The 14,719-nt window shown below is 48.2% G+C and overlaps 1 protein-coding gene across 1 annotated transcript in view; it reads left to right on the top strand.

The window, feature by feature from the left end:
- STAC2 (SH3 and cysteine rich domain 2) overlaps positions 1-14,719 on the top strand; it is a 1,207,844-nt gene that overhangs the window by 707,830 nt on the left and 485,295 nt on the right. The window lies entirely within an intron of this gene.

Here is a 14,719-nt window from a genome sequence, read left to right as displayed (position 1 = left end):
CGAATGGCAGTTGAGAAGATTATTCTGCTGCAGCCACCAGGGGAGACTTTCCCACATAGAAGGAGTTATTCGAATTAGGTGATCTTTCAGCTCCGGATTCCGCTGTTGCAGGAAACCCTTCTGAAAAGGTTGCATCCTCCATTGCACCCATTTCACCATAGGGGCTGTGGCCACCATGGTGCCTATTATCCTGAGGCACTGAGAAGCCCTGAGAATGAGAGCTGAAATTGCCAGATGAATTCTGTCCCAAACTACTGAGATCTTTTCCAGAGGGAGAGAGATCGTGCTCTTCGCCGTGTCAAACTGCGCTCCGAGAAACACTAGAGACAGTGTTGGCTCCAGGTGACTTTTTTCCCTGTTTAATAGCCAACCGAACTCTATCAGAGTAATAGATGACTTGATCTCGGTGTGACAGCAACTGCTCCCTGTTCTGTGACAGCAGAAGTAGGTCATCCAGATAATGATGTAACCTGATACCTTTGACTCTAATCAAGGCGACCACCGCCAGTAAGAGCTTTGAAAACACCCGCGGTGATGTTGTAAGCCCGAACGGGAGACAAACAAACTGGAGATGTCTTTGGTTCACTGAGAATCTGAGATATTTCTGGAAGTCCTTTGCGATTGGGACGTGAAACTATGCGTCTTTCAGATCTATCGAGACTAACCAATCGCCTGGTTGTATTGTCTGTCATATAGTCAGTAAAGTTTCCATCTTGAATTTTCCTTTTTATAAAGGAATTTAGATAAGTCAAGTCGATGACTGGTCTCCAAGACCCGCTCTTTTTGAGGACCATAAAAAGAGGGGAATAGATCCCTTGAAATTTTTCTCCTGTTGGGACCAAAATGGCCGCGCCTTGAGTAATAAGGGAATCCATGTAAGCCAAAAGAACCTCTCTTCTCTTCTGATTGAGGAAGACTCGTGGGAACGAAGCGGTGTATGGGTGGACTGCTGAACACCCAAGCATGCCCTTGGGAAACTGGTATGATGACCCAAAAGTCCTGTATCGAGGCTGCCCAGACATGGCAGAAACGGAGTAGACGGGCCCCTACCTGCTCCGCCTGGACAGGCTCTATATCAAAAAGATTTCACGCCTTCTCAATTTCCGGAGGAAGTTGTTTTCGAAGACTTCTGACCAGAAGGCTGGTTTCTCCTCCAGTTCTTCTTGAACTCATGACCCGGCCTGTAATGACATGCATCCCTAGCACGTTCCAGATTTTGTCTTGCTTGGGCCCTCTTTTGACCTAAAAGCCGGCGATCCTGGGGTAAGAATCCAGACTTCCCCCCGGTAGCATGTGTGATAGCTGAATCCAGCTTATTCCCAAAGAGGGAGGTGCCCTCAAAGGGAATTTTGCACCAGGCCTGTTTGGAGGCTGGATCCGCCACCCAAGGGCGTAACCATAAGGCCCGTTTAGCTGTAACAGAAGACAGCATGACACGTGCTACTAGGCGAATAATGTCCAGGGATACCTCACCCAGAAACGCTGACACCATCTTCATCTTATGTAGTGGAAAGTTCTTAAATGCATCCTCGGAAATGCTTCTCAAAATCGCACCCATATCCTCAGTCTAACACTCCATAGCTTTAGATAAAGCTGCCAGTGCCAATGCTGGCTTACAGGCCATCCCGGCCGTAATATAGATACGCTTCAAATCTATATCGATTTTCCTTTCAAGACCATCCATAAAGAGACTGTGTCTTCCAGAGGGAACGTGACATGTCTTACCAGTCTCATCAAGGCCACATCAATAAGAGGAGCAGACTCTAAGTGCTTCACCTCCTCACTCTTAAATGCTCCATTCATCCGAGATGATTTCACCTAGTTCCCCCAAAAAGGGAAAGTTTGAGTGTTCTTTTTTTAAGATGCTTAAAGTATTTTCTCTATTTAGCGGGTGCTTCCACCGGCTCTTCCCATCTTAGTGCGTCTTTGACTACTCTGACTAGATGAGGAACCAGGGAGAAATCAAACCCTGCATTAGCATCATCCACTTCAGCCTCACCGTCGGAGGAGCCACTGAAGGAACAACTGTCGCAGGAGGGACCTGGCACCTCAAGGTCTTCCATCTCAATAACTGAAGTTGGCACAGAGGGAGGAACGGCCGCATGCGCGGCATCTTATCTACTCAATTCTTGAACCACCTTTCTGACCAAAGCCTCTACCTGCTGGTCTTTAGTATCCCTTTCTTTTGCGACTCGAGAAAAACATAAATCGCATAGCGAATTGTCTTCCGGAATTTTAGCTCTGCAACCCCAGCAGGATTTTCCTTCCGAGCGACCAGAATGGTGGTGGGAATAGTGCCGAGACCCGGACCTTGATTTGTCAGAGCGGTGTCTGGAAGAGGACTTATGACGTCCCAAATTTGATCTTGAATGGCCACGACGTGACCCAGACTGAGTATTATCTTCACGTGCTGAAGAACGAAGATCCGGTATGGAAGGGCTAAAAATAGATACAGGGAGATGTATTAGTGATGAAATTTTGGTGTAATATGTTAGACTCCTTTCTGTTTTTGTGTGTGGAAAATGGAAAATTTAAATAAAGAATAAAAAAAAAAGAAAATTAATTATCCACATCAATATTTTCAGATGGAACACAACAACATTATGTATCATTTATCACTTCAGAGTATACCACTCGAAATGTTTCGCTCCTCCAAGCTTCCTCAGGAGTTAAAGGTACACTTAGTGGATAAACAAAAAACAATAAGGAAATACAAATCAGAGGTATATCATACATATATTGCCGTTGAAAATAATCTAATGAGATAGCACATTTCAATGATGACCAAAATATGGAAATATATAATAATCATGTGTTATAGTAAGTTTAAACATTTTTAAGGCGTAGGTCCATATATGATCTTACCAACAAACGCTAACTGCGCCAGTTGTGCCATGTGGTTTGGCCCAGGCCAATGAATAATATTAAATCAGGGTTTTGAATTGGGCACCGATATGTCCGAATGAGAGAGCCACAGGAGAGCTATTCAATGTAAACTATACAGAGATTTAACGTTAGAAATATCACCATTGACAATCGTTAGGCATTTGAGTCATATACAGACTAAATAAGTTACCTGGATTATTAGCATAGAATCAGCAGTAAACTTGAGCCCATTGGCGAAGCAGCACTGTATGAAAAGCCCCCAGGCAGTATTTCTATGAATGCATATAATGGCAAGTAGTAAGGGATAATTTATCATTGACCTCTGGCATATATAATATAAACTGAGACAACAAAGCACAACCCTTAACATACCTGCTGTTGATGATATTATCAAAAGCTGACAGACAATGGGGTAAAACAAAAGTGCGCATCCCACTTGCGCACTAGCAAAGGCAGAAGATTTAGCTTTTCTGGAAAGCCTAAAAATTAACAGCTATAACCTGAAGTTTACTTTCGAGTTCAATCTAAATGAACTTTTCTGGATATTCAGATTTTTGTAAACGAGGATGGCAGTGTTGGTACCACCCTTGAAAACCCTCTTCAGGGAATACTTTACTGCGCGCGACCTCGTCACATCCATCACCATTAGTGGCAATTGTGCCCTATGTACTTACTTACGCTTGAAATGCAATTGTAGTTCCAATGGAGATTTCGAAAAGGAAGCTCGACTGCTATATCTACGACTATTGCAGCGTGGATATAGCCGCAAATGTCTAAAGAAATCTTATTCCAAAGCAAAAAATCTGAAAAGGCATGTTCTCTTACATAGGTCCGAAACAAAACCAAATTTTGATTCTGGTGTCCGATTGGTCACTACATTCTCGGGCCAACACAAACAGGTTCGAGATATTTTGACCAAACACCTCCTGGGTGATGAGAAAGTAGCAAAACATTTTAAATCCTACCCCAAGATCACGTTCAGATCTTTGAAGGACAAGTTGGTGCAAAGCCACTACACCCCCACTGGTGGGGTTCCCAATGAATCCAATAAGGTTACACGGCCTTGCCACAAATGCAATTTTTGCTAATATATATGCAGCTTGATCAATTACTTTGCCTAATGGCCGAATTTTCAAACCTAACTTTTCTGTTGATTGGCAGTCGGTTGGCATTGTATACATGATGCAATACGAATGTGATGCCTTTTACCATCGGCAAAACAAAAAGACAGGTTTTTTTGTTGTATCAGAGACCATGTTTCTCTCATAACAAAAAAGCGCATGGAAACCCCAATCAGTCACCATGTTGGCATGAACCATAATTTTGACAGCAGGAAAATGCATTTTTATGCATTAGAACATGTTCCACCTGACCCGAGAGGAGGTGATTGTGATAAGATCCTCCTACAGCGGGAGGCCAGGTGGATATATGAGTTGTCAGCATTACAATATCCGGGACTTAACGATGCTATGAGTTTTAAATGTTTTTTGTAATTTTTTTTTTTTTTTGTCGCATTTGTCCATTTATGATCTATGTACCCAAAGCCCAACTACCTAAATTTGATTATTGAATTAAACAGGGTTTTGGTTATCCGATATTGTTTCAATTAGTTTTGGGTAGGTCACACGGACGCCCAGGGCACAGTGTTTTGGGGGCAGAAAATCAGCCGCTTTACTCACACTGTGCCTGACTTGGTTAATCTAAAGTCGTGGATTTAGGATGACCCATAACAGCGCTGTCCAGTGTCTAGGTTTCCGAAATTGAATAGGATTCTAGTACTTAAGATGGGGCTGTTACCATAGGAAGTGGCTTTATGCCCTTCTTCTGGTTCACTATTGATCTAGGTCAGGCGCATGCGCAGTACGTGAAGTTGACGATAACGACGTCACTTCCCGAATTTTTTTTCCTCAACGGCAATAGGTTGATGGTATGCATGCGCAGTACCACTGGTATGGTGCTGTATGCGCTATTTTGGTATATCTAGCCAATCCACTGCTCTGAAAGCCCTCTCTCTGTATGCGTCTGCAACCTGGAGGTGACGTCAGATGCTGCCGTGTTGAGAGAACTATTTAAATGCGGTTGATTTACAGGCAATCTTCTGCCTTTGCTAGTGTGCAAGTGGGATGCTACTTTTGTTTAACCTATTGTCTGTCAGCTTTTGATAATATCATCAACAGTAGGTATGTTAAGGGTTGTGCTTTGTTGTGTATATAATATATGCTAGAGGTCAATGATAAATTATCCCTTACTACTTGCCTTCATATACTTTCATAGAAATACTGCCTGAGGGCTTTTCATACCGTGCTGCTTCGACATGAAGACATGAGGGGAGGTGAGCAAACACAGGAAGATCACTGCATAACCATGACACCAATTCAAAACCCTGTTTTAATATTATTCATCGGCCTGGGCCAAACCACGTGGCACAACTGGCGCAGTTGCCGTTTGTTGGTAATATCATATATGGACCTACGCCTTAAAAATGTTTAAACTTACTATAACACATGATTATTATTTATGGTTCAGAGTCCTATGGCCGGTACGGATAAGGATGACAAACAGGGTTAACACACTAGAAATGGACCTGAAAGTGTGCCTTGGTCTAACGTACGGTATACCAAAATAAGGGGGCATACCCTAGATAAGAAATGAGGATTAAATGAACTTGAAATTAAGTGAAATGAGTACTCTTGTGAGGAGTTTGATGCCTTCAGAAATGCCCTAAAAAGGGGATGGGAGGAAGGGTATCGCGCATAGGAACCGACCAGGAACACAGCCGAACGGGCTGATTAAATACTCCTCCGGGCACCTCCCATAAATTCAGGCCACCATACTGGCCTTCTTATTTATGGTTCACAGCCCTATGGCCGGTACGGATAAGGATGACAAACAGGGTTAACACAAACTTACCACTTGAAATGGACCTGAAAGTGTGCCTTGGTCTAACGTACGGTATACCAAAATAAGGGGGCAAAAACATTCAGGTAAGGATTCTGCTTTATTGACTTAATTTAGTAACTGAGTGAGTTTGACGAAGGCCTGGGCCATCTCTACTTGTGGATTGGGAATATAGCGGGCAAAGCAGGTGGACTTCCATCTGCCCAGTTTCCTGATTACGTGGTCCGGGACCCCTTGGCGGGAAGCTGTTGAGGCTGCCCCGATACGGAACGAATGTCCGGAGTACTGAGCAGGGTTCAGCTGAAGGATACGTAGAAGTATCCTAACATGTTCCATGAACCGGGCAGCGTTTAGGGGCTTGGTATGGAACGGCAGGAGCGGACTAGCGTCTGGTTGATCGGCCGGAAGGGACAACAGGCGGGTGAGAGTGGAGACTGGACACCAGCTGTTGTTGGTCTTATAATAATGGATGTCCGTACCAGAGCCAACCTGTTGTGTTTTGGAGACTGCTAGGTGTAAGATGAAATGGTCTTCGTAACAGACCAGGTGGTGTTTGCAAAAGATGCGTTCTGCGGGGTTGTTACAGGTGAACTCTCCTGGTCGTAAGAAGCCGTAGAAGGCCAGATGTATGGCTGCTTGTCAGACCATGCTAGGATGTAGACTGAAGGGTGATGTGGCAAGGATATCTGACATGCTTCTGAAGATATCTCCTGTGATAGGCAGGCGTTTGGTGCTGATCACTGGCTGGCGCCTCTGGACGCCGCGCAAGACAGCCCGTACGGCATGGTAAGAAAACGAGGGTTCGGTAGGGTCCTGGAGGGACGTGAAATGTTGGACACCGGCTAGATACAGCCGGATCATATTGTGGGATAATGCGAGCTCCGAGTGGCAGAAGGAGATAAAGGCCAGGACTTGTTTGACACGGGATGTCTCTGTGCTGTGGTGTGTCATGAAACGGTTGAAGGCCCTCCAGGCCATTTGGTAGGCCTTGAGGGTGTTGCGTGAGAGGGAAAGGTTGATGAGCTGAGTTGCTGCTAGAAGGTATGGGGCTAGTCCAGGGTCAGCTGAGACCAGGCCAGGATAGCTGCTGACATCGATTCGGCTTCGGGCACCTGTTCAAAAAATGAGACAAAATTAAAGCGAGAGAGGGCATCTGCTGCCAGATTGCGTTTACCAGGGATAAAGGAGCAGTAGATATTGAACTGAAATAGTAACGAGAGCTGAACCAGCCGACACAGGAAGGACATCACCACTAGAGACCTGGACCTGCCTTTATTAATGATCTCTGCAGTGGCCAAGTTATCTGTCGAAAAGGCCACGGTTTGGCCCGACCAGCTGCGGCTCCAGACGTATGCTGCTGCTACGATGGGGTATAACTCAAAAAGGGAGGACGTTTCAGAGAAGCCGGGTATTGCCAGTATCTGGGGAGGCCAGGGAGCTGCGAGCCAGAGGTGGGCAAAAATTGCCGCGAAGCCTGTGGAGCCAGCAGCGTCGGTCACCACCTGGGGTGAAAGGGAAGATATTGAGGGAATGAACAGGGATACGCCATTCCAGGATGACAGAAATTCCTCCCACATAGAGAGGTCTGCTATCGCCGCGGAATCAAGACTGAGGACCTGCTCCGGATCCTGCATGTGGGACAGTAACACCAGTAGGCGGGACACAAAGGAGCGACCCTGGGGGATGATACGCATGGCAAAGTTCAACATGCTGAGAAGGGATTGCAGCTGTTTCTTGGTGCATGCTCTGGAGTGGGTGAAGTCCCTCAGGACCGCCATGATGCGGGCCAGTTTATCCGGGGAGAGGCTGGCATGCATGGTGTTGGTGTCCAAGTTAACCCAGAGAAAGGTGATGGACTGCGCTGGATCATCCACCTTGTGTTCTGCAATAGGGACATTGAGATTCCTGAATACCACCCTCAACTTATCCAGGTGCCCTGGAGGTGAGCCGGGTGGCTCAATCAACAGAAAGTCGTCCAGGTAGTGTATGACTTCTTGACACGGGGCCTTATAAGCGACTGAGCAAACGTGACAAAGAGCCAGCTCCCTCCACTTGATGCCATGCCAGCACCAAAGAGATGGGTGGATGGGAAGCAGCTTGAAAGCATCCAAGATATCGGCCTTGGAGAGCCAGGTGCCCATGCCTGTCTTGAGTATGGCCTGGATGGCCATGTCTACGGAGGCATATTTAAGAGAGAACTCCTCGGAGGGGATGAGAGAATTTAGACTGGGGATAGGAGAGGAATGAGGCGCTGACAAGTCATACACCAATCTCAATTTACTCTCCAGGTGTTGAAGGGGGGCTGGGTGAAAGGGCCTATCATAAAGTCCCGATCTAACTCGGCTTGCCGGAGCTGATCTATGGCTTGTTCGTCTATGGCCGCTGACCGTAGGTTCCGGCACTCATATGTGACATGAGGGAGAGATATGAGACCTGTGTGTAAGCCTTGGGTGAAGCCTTGAACGAGGTAGATGGACAGCGAGGGAGTGGGGTGAGCAGCAAGGTAGAAGCTGAGCCACAAGACGTCGACCCGGCTTGAGTTGTTTAACCTCGCACATGAGCCTGGGGTGAGCCCTTTGGCACAGGGTGCAAATATGGAGCAGTTGGCATTGGCTAAAGTTGCATGAGCCGTAGTTGTAATTATTGCAGATTGCTGCACCTCCTATGGTCTTGACCGGGTGCCCAAATTTATCTAGCTGAGGCAGGCGTGCGGGGGCCTGTTGGCCCTGAGCAGTACCCGAGGTAGAAGGGTTTTCTGAGGGGCGAGCTGCTATTGAATTGACGCTCCAGGTGGCGGTGTGGGTGGCCGACTGGCAAATTGAGCAGAGGGGAGAACGTGGCAGAACAGCTCAGTGTCCATGACGCTCCTGTCAGTAGGCGTCTGGAATTGCAGGAGCCTGGCGGCCATTTTAGCAAAGAAAGAGCGGTGGTAGTCGTAGAAACCAAAACCGGCATATTTGTAGCCCAGGTCTACGACTGTGTGGAGGTACCGATCCAGCTCCTCCCTCCTGCTGGGGGAGGCTGAGCAGATGACATCCCTCAACATGCCAAAGGCCAATGTAAATTCTTTGACTGAAAGCTTTATGTCCAGCCTGGGATCTTTGGCCTTGAGGACCACTGACACATCCCCCCCATGTATATGCCTTGTTCTCCGCAAGATCATGGACGGAGATGAGCAGGGAGGCGAGATTGACGTCCTTGGCCCTCTAGGATGTCCTTCCTGACGTTGGCCGGGACCAGATGAGAAGGGTACACCACGGTACTGCACCCTGTGGTACCTGTGAGAGGAATAGCTACTGCCTGGGCTGCTGGTCCGGGAGAAAATGCGGGCGGGCGAGTCTCCAGGAGGGCCACCCTATTCTGGACCTCAGAAACTGAGGTAGCCAGGGAAGACACTAGGGTATGGAGTTGAGTAATAGAGGAGGCGATAGAATCCAGGGAGGCCTGCTGGATACTGGATCCTGCCATGGCTGGAGGAGGGAAGATGACCTTGAAGAGCTCGGCCTTCCTGGCTGTCGCAGGAAAGGGTACACCTCTACGCCTCAACTCTGATGTCAGTCTAGGAATGGTCCATGCTCTGGGGGACCGCAGGCTGCCACTCTCTGAAACTGGAGATGGGGACAACGGGGCTGTGAGATCCTCACTGCCGGCCAGGGACATGTTGGTGTAGTCTAGGCCTGGGCGAGCCAACTTGTCCTTGGGGTTGGATTCTCTCTGAGCGGAACCTATTTAGGGTGACATGGATTACAAGACTCGCTGGTGATCTCTGATGGTATACATACCTAATGAAAAGGGGCACTCCTGCTTACGTGCGCCTTCTCCCCCCTTTTTTTTCTTACCTAAGGAGGCACCGTCCGAACAGGTGCAGGGTGGACCTACTGAAACTCGACTGACCTAAGAACATGAAGGCAAAACTTGTTGAGAGTTCTACACCTGTTTACAGACAACTAGCTGAAATAGTGACTTCAGTGAGGTGGTGAGTTTTGAAATGAAATTAAATGAAATGAGACAAACAAACAAAAATGAAATGTTGCCTTTAAGTGAAACGTCTGCCATGACAGAGGCGTGACTCGGTCGTGTTACAGACGCAACTGACAACGAACCGGACTCTGGAGCATGTACTGAAATGAGGCAATTAGTGAAATGAGGCCAATGAGTAAGGCCCCTGGCTAGAATCGGAACATTGCAAAACAACTGGATCCGAACAGGGGTGCAGAACGTGACAGTGAAATGAGTGAGTCCGCCATGGCAGAGGCCCGGATCGCCATATCGTAACCTTACGACTGAGCACGAAACGGACTCTGGAGCATGTACTGAAATGAGGCCTGTCCTGGGGCACGCCGAGGCGAATTTAGTACACAGGTGTGACTATTCATGTCGGAGCGTGATAGGTGAAACTAAATGATACCCATGACAAAGACAATAATCAGAGGATGTGCCCATGACTTGACAAAAGAATCCTGTCTCTGGAACATGTATCGAAATGAGGCCAAACAGCTGGGCACACCGGAACGAATCGGTGCATCTAAAAATGCGACAGGATTCGAATCAGAGCGTATTAAGTGACCAGAAATGATATGCCATGACAGAGACAAGAATCAGCGACTGGACCAATGATTCGACAACGAATCCGTCTCTGGAGCATTTCCTGAAATGAGGCAAAACAACTGGGCGCACCGGGGCGAATCGGTGCATTCCTGAAATGCGACTGGATTTGTAACGGAGCGTAATACGTGACAAGAAATGATATGCCATGACAAAGACAAGCATCCGAGACTGCACCTGAACCTGTGAGTGATTCTGTCTCTGGAGCATGTACTGAAATGAGGCCGAAAAAAGTGGGGCATACCGGAGCGAATCGGTGCATCGAAGATGCCACTAGATTCGAATCGGAGCGCGACTCGTGACAGAAATGAATGAAATGATCTGGACTGATTAGAACATTCTGACACGATGAACAACCGCCTGTAATTTCTGAAATGGTCCGAACGATTTCGGAATGTTTAGAAATGACCAGTGACTAGTCCGAATAAATGAAATGTCTGTGAAATGAATGTCTAATGTGGTGTCACGAACGAGTGACAACAACTTATTTCGAGAAGCTAAGGAGCAGCCGATGTATGCGGTAACGAATGCGTGCTACATGAACGGAATACGTTTGTGAAATGTTAGTCAGTGGTTCGTGAGTTCAGACTATCGCAGTTTAGTGACATAGTAAAACATGAAATGAGAAATGGGAGCCAAAGCCCTACCTGTACGACAACGGCAATTTCGAGTATTGCGACACTCGGACAACGACAACAGACGAACGCTCACAAAGACAAGACAGACTCGTAACACGGACTCACGGAGACAGGACTAACGAACACGGGAACACGGGAACTCGCGAACACTGAACTCGCAACCTATAATCTCCAATAGTCGGCCCTAGATCTCTGACGTAACAGATACCGTGCACAGTAACCGACAAGGAACATAGCTGATCGGGCTGATTAAATACCCCTCTGGGCTCCTCCCATAAATATAGGCCACCATACTGGCCTTCTTATATATTGCCATATTTTTGCTAGACTCAATATTTTGGTCATCATTGAAATGTGCTATCTCATTAGATTATTGTCAATGGCAATATATGTATGATATACCTCTGATTTGTATTTCCTTATTGTTTTTTAGTTTATCCACTAAGTGTACCTTTAACTCCTGAGGAAGCTCGGAGGAGCGAAACATGTCGAGTGGTATACTCTGAAGTGATAAATGATACATAATTTTGTTGTGTTCCATCTGAAAATATTGATGTGGATAATTAATTTTATCTTTTATTTATTTGTGAATATTTTTGTACTTTTGTTATTGAAATAAAAATGGGTGCTTTCTTATGATATATATTTTGTCAATATCCATTTACCATATACAGCACCTTAAACGTCCCGGGGTTCTCACTTAACCCCTTTTCCCCTGTCTTTATATTTGTTTACTTATTTAGCGATGTGGTGCTAAGTCTGTTTGTGTCCAACCCATCTGTTGTGCAGCTTATCAGCGGTCATCAGTGCGGTGTCACCAGTGCAGCTTTTCAGTGCCCATCAGTGTGGTGTCACCAGTGCACAGGGGAGGGCTGGCAGCCTTAGGTGATCAAATACCAACAAAAGAAAGTTCTATTTGTGGGGAAAAAATGCATACATTTTATTTGGGTACAGTGTCACACGACGGCACAATTGTTAGTTAAAGCGATGCAGTGCCGTATTGCAAAAAATGGCCTGGTCAGGAAGTTACTAAATCCTTCCAGGGCTGAAGTGGTTAAATCCAAATCAGCTCACCATCACCAGTGCTCATCAATGCAGCCTCACCAGTGCAGCCTGGTCAGTGCCATCTAACCAGTGCAGACAGTGCCCCTCAGTGAAGCCTGATCAGTGCCATCTCACCAGTGCAGACAGTGCCCAGGCATCAGGGCAGCCTGATCAGTGCCCATCAATGCAGCCTCACCAGTGCAGACAGTGACCATCAGTACAGCCGGATCAGTGCCCATCAGTGCAGCCTCACCAGTGCAGACAATGCGCATCAGTGCTACCTCACCAGTGCAGACAGTGCCCAGGCATCAGTGCAACCTGATCAATGTTGCCTTACCAGTGCAGACAGTGTCCAGGCATTAGTGCAGCCTGATCAGTGCCCATCAACGCAGCCTCACCAGTGCAGTGCCCATCATCAGTGCAGCTTGATTAGTACCCAGTAGTGCAGCCTGATCCGTGCTCTCTCACCAGTGCAGACAGTGCCCAGGCATCACTGCAGCCTCACCAGTGCAGACAGTGCCCATCAGTGCAGCCTGATCAGTGCTGCCTCACCAGTGCAGACAGTGTCCAGTCATTATTGCAGCCTGATCAGTGCCCATCAATGCAGCCTCACCAGTGCAGCCTGATCAATGCAGTCTCACCAGTGCAGACAGTGCCCATCAGTGCAGCCTCACCGGTGCAGACTGTGCACATTAGTGTAGCCTGATCAGTGCCACCTCTTCAGTGCAAATAGTGCCCAGGCATCAGTGCAGCCTGATCAGTGCTGATCAATGCAGCCTCACCAGTGAAGTGTCCATCAGTGCAGATTGATCAGTACCCATCAGTGCGGCCTCACCAGTGCAGGCAGTGCCCAGGCATCAGTGCCCATCAAAGCAGCCAAACCAGTGCAGTGCCCATCATCAGTGCAGTTTGATAAGTGCCCATCATCAGTGCCCATCAATGCAGCCTCACCAGTGCAGTGCCCATCATCATCGCAGTTCGTTCAGTGCCCATGGGAAGTTGGGGGTTTCAGCTGGGGTTGTCTGGGTCTGGGTCTTTCTCACAGCCAGGTCCTTGCCTTGCACGGTCTCTTCAAGGTAGGGTGATGAATCTGTCACCTCTTCTCTGCCACTTCTCAAGCCAGTGCCTGGTGTTCTGACGAGAAGTGTCCCCCCATCGGATAGTGTCTGCCCTATACTGCACAGGTGCAGCGCTTGTGCAGTACAAATGACAAAGGAGACACCAAAAGTCTCCAAAGATGAACGGCGCCTGGGCACTTAATGGTACCTTCCTTTCACAAGCTCCCGGTTTTGTAAAACAGCACTTTGTAACAGGGCCCCTCATGGGCTCACTTCGCTCAACACGCTTCGTGCATGGACTAGCTTCGCTCGGCATATTTTTATTCTACCTGTATGTCCACTTGCATGGTGGGGCTTGAACCTGGACTCAGGGCAGAATGTACTATTAAGTGTGCAGGCGCCGTTCATCTTTGTCTCCTTTGTCCTCCATACTGCGCAAGCGCAGTATAGGGCGGACACTATCCGATGGGGGACATTTATTGACAGGACACCGGCCCCAGCCCACAACCGATCAGGTCACGTGTGACGTGACGCACCTCCTTCCCTGGCATGTCATATGCCCTGACGGCTGCCTCTGAGACTGCTGGGAGGTGGGAGTTGTAGTTTGCTGTGCTGCCGAGTTCCTCCCACCGTCAGGAACTCGAGTGCGGCCGGACTACAACTCCCAGAGTGTAGCGCAGCAGGTGCCATCCAGCCAGTCAGTGGCCGCTATTCTGTCATAAGTTTCAGAATTTGATAATATGGAATTCATGACAGAACACCGCCACGGCCATATTAATTTCAAGGTAGGCAGCCTGGGGGGAAATGTTTCCCCTGCCCCCCGGCCCAGCCTGCCCCTGGTGGGCTTAGCAGTGCCCACCAGTGCCGGTGTCACCAGTGCAGCTTAGCAGTGCCCATCAGTGCAGTGTCACCAGTGCAGCTTAGCAGTGCCCATCAGTGCAGTGTCACCAGTGCAGCTTAGCAGTGCTCATCAGTGTGGCGTCACCAGTGCAGCTTCGCAGTACCCATCGGTGCGGTGTCACCAGTGCAGCTTAACAGTGCCCACCAGTGAAGCTTACAGTACCCACCAGTGCTGGTGTCACCAGTGCACCTTATCAGTGCAGGTGTCACCAGTGCAGCTTAGCAGTGCTAAGAGCAGGGATAGTTACAGATCCTTCGTATGGCAGAGGAGGTTTCAGGCTGACAGGTCTTTATGTGAGAACACCGCTCATTGTATAGCCCCCCTCCCTGCACTGGAATTGTGATGGACAGAGCAATGTTCCAATGTGTAGGGAGGCGGGGCTATACGAGGAACGGTGTTCTCACATATACATACCTGTCTGCTCAAGATCTGCTCTGTCATCTGGAGGATTTCTATCCTTCCCTGCTCTGCACTGAGAGAGATGGTGGGTGAGCTTTGGCAGGGAGGGGTGGGGGTGTATTGCTGACAGGGAGGAGGAGGCAGGAGCAGAAGAGGAGCACACCACCTCTATGGGCGGCACAGACCAGGGGCTGTGATAACCCCTCTGCCCACTACATTGAGCCAGGCGGGAGTACAAGTCCCTGCTCGCTTTCAGAGAACTACAAGGGGGAGTGTCAGACCACTGGCTG

The sequence above is a fragment of the Lithobates pipiens genome, unplaced genomic scaffold (genome assembly GCF_037356315.1).
Source record: "Lithobates pipiens isolate NorthernLeopardFrog02 unplaced genomic scaffold, aLitPip1_a1.2 Scaffold_28, whole genome shotgun sequence".
In the NCBI taxonomy this organism is placed as follows: domain Eukaryota; kingdom Metazoa; phylum Chordata; class Amphibia; order Anura; family Ranidae; genus Lithobates; species Lithobates pipiens.
The sequence above is the reverse complement of the archived record's forward strand: the minus strand, read 5'-3'. Positions and strand labels throughout refer to the sequence as shown.